The sequence below is a fragment of the Crinia signifera genome, unplaced genomic scaffold (assembly GCF_055691185.1).
Source record: "Crinia signifera unplaced genomic scaffold, ASM5569118v1 HAP2_SCAFFOLD_127, whole genome shotgun sequence".
NCBI lineage: Eukaryota > Metazoa > Chordata > Amphibia > Anura > Myobatrachidae > Crinia > Crinia signifera.
This window is the reverse complement of record NW_028142020.1, coordinates 27,523-32,109: the sequence shown is the minus strand read 5'-3', so window position 1 is coordinate 32,109 and position 4,587 is coordinate 27,523.

Genomic DNA, 4,587 nt, shown 5'->3' with positions numbered 1-4,587 from the left:
CTGCGCCCGCGTGACTCCAGTCACCTCCGCCGGATCAGCCGATTGCCGCTTCTGTTCCCCTTCGTCCGCCTGTCGGGGCTTCGCGGCGGTGAGAAGGTAGGATGGGCGCGATGTGGAGGGTGCTCCGGTGGGACCGGCGTCTGCAGGAGGGGAGGTCAGGGTCTCTCGTCTCCCTCTGTCTGTTCGGCGGCGTCCCACGTGAGGGCCCGATCACGGGCCAGACTTCGGCGGTAGCAGGCTTTTTCAGGTCCAATGTCCACAATGTTGATATCAGGGTGTTCCCCTCGTGGTTATGAGGAAGCCGGGCACGATTGTCAGCCCGAGTCTGGGCGGATTGCAGGTGGATTTCGCTGGATGCAGCCTGGTTGAACAGAGCTCTATTAAAACGTGGCCATCTTGGATGCGCCACCCGCCGGAAGTCCCCACTGGATTGGATTTAAACCTCTGCCCCTTCTACTAGGACTGGCTTTACATCTTCAGGAAACATCACAGAACAAGGTACTAGAAAAACTAACTATCTCTATCAAGGTCCCCCATTGACATCAGTTACCTATGCTTCCCATCCAGTTACATATGTTTCTCTGTACAGAAAAGATTCCCTTAGATTCCCTTAAAAGACTCTAAAATACAATATCCCCAGCCCCTGGATTCCACAATCACACAGGGCCCCAGTTTATTCCCAAGAGACATGTTATCTATACAAAGAATATACACTTCAAAAGCCTCACACTGGGATTTCACACCTACATGGGGAATGGCTTCTAACACCTCTCCACAAGCCTGCTTTGTTCCTGAATAACTTGTGTGACTAAATCACTAAATTAGCAACTGAAAAGGAAAGTTACTTGTAGTTTATGTAATGAATATCTGTCCAAAATACATCTTTGTACAAGAAAGAAGCAACCAAACACAACAAAAACCTGGAGCATTCACAGACTTGAGGAAAAGTGTTTTCATCATACTGGATACTACAAATATGGCACCGCAGAAGGCTGCCTCGGAGCTGTGCAACTCAACCAAACTACATGTCTCTGTAAAAAGAAAAAATATTCCACCTCAAGCGCTGCAAACACTCAATGCTGCACATAAGACAAAAAATAGAGGTCAAAATAATTTCTCTTAAATGAGAATTACTCAGTTCCTGTCTTATATCTTTTACCTAAGATACTTAAGAATATAGAAAAACCTCCGGGCAGGCCGATTGTGGCAGCTACTAACTCCATTACTGCCAACCTTTCTGCGTATATTGATCATCAACTACAACCCCTTGTGAAATTAGAGAGATCGCATTTGATGGACACCAAAGATATCTTAAATAGATTACCTGAAATCGAATGGGGAGAGAATAAGATTTTAGTCACAGCAGATGTGTCTTCTCTCTACACTATTATCTCCCATAGTTTGGGGATAGAGGCGATCAAAAAGACCCTGCATAGGACCAACTTAGATGAGGGGATGTGCAAATTTATCGTAGAAGGTATCACCTTCATTTTAGAGAACAACTATTTCAATTTTGATGGGGGGTTCTACAAGCAAATGGTAGGTACCGCCATGGGCACCAGGTTCGCGCCCAGCTATGCCAATTTGTTCATGTCCAAATGGGAGGAGTCCCACGTCTGGGCAGGACATGGCTGGGTGGCGAACCTGGTACATTGGTGGCGGTACATTGATGATATTATTTTTGTTTGGGAGGGGGATGAAGAGGACCTTGAAAAGTTCTGTTCCTATTTGAATCATAACGAATCCAATATTGTTTTAACATTTGAAAGCAATAGAAATACAATTAAGTTTTTAGATCTACAGATTGAAATTGTGGAGGGTAAAATAGAAACCTGCACTTTTAATAAACCAACCGATTGCAATATCTATATTCATAAAACTAGCAATCACTTACCAGTTTGGTTAAATAATGTGCCCAAAGGGCAGTTTACGCGGCTCCGACGAAACTGTTCCACTAAAACCAAGTATGAAGAACAAGCCAAAAGAATGCTTAACAAATTTGTAAATAAAGGCTATGATGAAAAAAATTTGGAGACTATAGTGGAGCAAGTGGGAGAGATAGAGAGAAGTACTCTCCTATCTGATACAACTAGAGCGAATCAGAAAAATAATTATACCATAGCTTTTAATACTGGTTATCATAAAAAGTATAAACAAATGGAGGGCGTTATCAAAAAATACTGGAATATCCTTCTTAAGGATGAGATTTAAAAAAAACATTACCCGCCAAACCAATTTTCATATATAAAAGAGCACCAACGATAAAAGATCGTCTAGTATCTAGTGCTTTATATATGGATGGGAAACGTTTTCTCCCAAGGAATAAAGGGTTTTATCGTTGTGGGAAATGCAAAATGTGCAGGTAATGTAAAAGCTCAACCACGAAATATACAGATGTTAATATCAATGGTATTTCTTTAAAAATTAAGGATTTCATGACATGTCACACTAATTATGTTGTTTATGCTATAGTTTGCATGTGTGATCTTGCGTACATTGGTAAAACCAAACGCCAAGTGAAAATCAGATGGGCGGAACATGTACGCAATATCACAAATGGAAATCCGGGACACCCTTTCTCTCTGCATTTTAAAGAAAAGCATGAATGCAAAACAGGAGGTATTAAAATGTTCTGTGCTATTGCTTGGGTAAAAGACAATTGGCGTACCAAAAATAGAGATATCTGCCTAGCACAGACTGAAATGAGGTACATCTATGACCTCAAAACCCTGTCTCCCGCAGGTCTTAATTGTGATTTTTAGCTCAGATGGTTTTTTGTAATATTCATTTTTAATTAATTTCTTGCTTGCAAAAAATATTTTTAGAGTATTTTTAGTTTTTCATGTATTTTATGTCTGCCATATTCTATTGAGCTTTTTGTTTATAACAGCAATCTTCAGGTTAAATAGTAGTGATTATGTTGTTTTTGGGTATAATATACAAAATATATTGGCAATATGTAAATTGGATGTGACCTGGAATTGAATATCTGGTACCAATTCCCATTTGAAGACCTTTTCAAGCAAAGTATCTTCACATTTGCCCTGTTAATAGCCCATAAGCAAAATGGCCACCGCTAGATTTGTATGAATATACTGTAACTAGAATGGCCGATTTATCATGCTGAACGCCGTGACTGCAATACAGTAGGATGCAGACCACGGCGGGAGAACTCTCAAGGTGCACAGTCCGCACACGTCCGGTCACACGGACGGGTAAGATGTGGACGCACTTCCGGCTTTACCGGCTTTTTATTTCCGGCATACAGACGCCGGCGTTTTTTTCTAAAACCTGGAGAACACGCTCAGTATATCCAGCTATATGGTGAGATATTATCTTTTATCTTTTATGCTTATATATGGCGGTTTTTACATTATATAAGGTGTATCTATGTTATATCTATGTGGTTTCCTAGCGGACATAGAAGGCCTTTAAGCATTACTGCCTATATTCATATTCATGTATTAAGTTTTACATATATTTATATGGTGTTTATAGCCTATGTAATATATATATTATCATTATCTAGAGACACACTTCTTGAAAAAGGCACCGCAGCATGCCGAAACGCGTAGAAGCTGAACATAGTGTCTAATCATTGTTACCCAGTGGATTGTGGAGAATATACCTAAAGTGTGGAGTACCATATATTTACCTGGGTCACATCTGATATTGGTAGAAGGACTGTCTGGTATTTATTTTTGTCCCACTGGGGTTTTAATTTGGAATAAAGGAGTTCTGCTTTTAATTTGGAATCTGGAGTACTGTATATGAAAAGATACCTTTATGGAAGTACAAAACACCTACTCTATAGGTGGAACCCTGAATGACGTGGAGGATTTTGAAACCTTATTTGGAATCTAAGCGCATGTGAGACTTTTCCATTTTGTCTAAACTACATGTCTCCCCCTGTCCTTGTCCTCTTTCATCACCCCCTCGAGTGTGATGACCCTGCTAAGTGTGGTAACCAAGCACAGCAGAGAAGCCTTTTTGAAATGGAGTTCACCCCTGGAGCAGACTACCCATATGAGCCTGACCGAGCGGGATGTGGGCAGATTGCCAGCCCTCACAGTCCACGCTGCCCTTGCTGCCCTGTGCAGAAAGGATGCAGCAAAGCTGAATGGCAGTTGTTGGAGAGTGGACCGGCGACCATGGAGAACCATTCACAGAGGTAGCAGAAAATTAAACCCCCAGGGCTTACTTATGGGGGCCCAAAAAGGAAGTGGTGTGATGCAGTGCCAACCTGAGAAGATAGCCAGAGCTGAGCAACAATGAGGGCAATCCCAGCCAGGCCGCTGGCTCCCTCCAATAGGAACAGACATGCCCCTACCACCGCCAAGTGGCCTGGAGGGGCCACCCACCTAACAGCTAGGCTGACAGCTAGGCTGACAGGAAGATATGTGAGGCTCAGGATTCGCAAGAGGGGCCGCCGTGCTGGGGCCCTAGTTAAGTGGAGACGCAGAGGTCACAGATCTGCACTCCCAGAATAAGGCCCAATGTCACATTGTGCATTAGACACATCATGGTGCAAGTCACCTAATCTGTTTTCAGTGTCTGCCACTCTGACTTGGAGCTGAATCTGCAGTG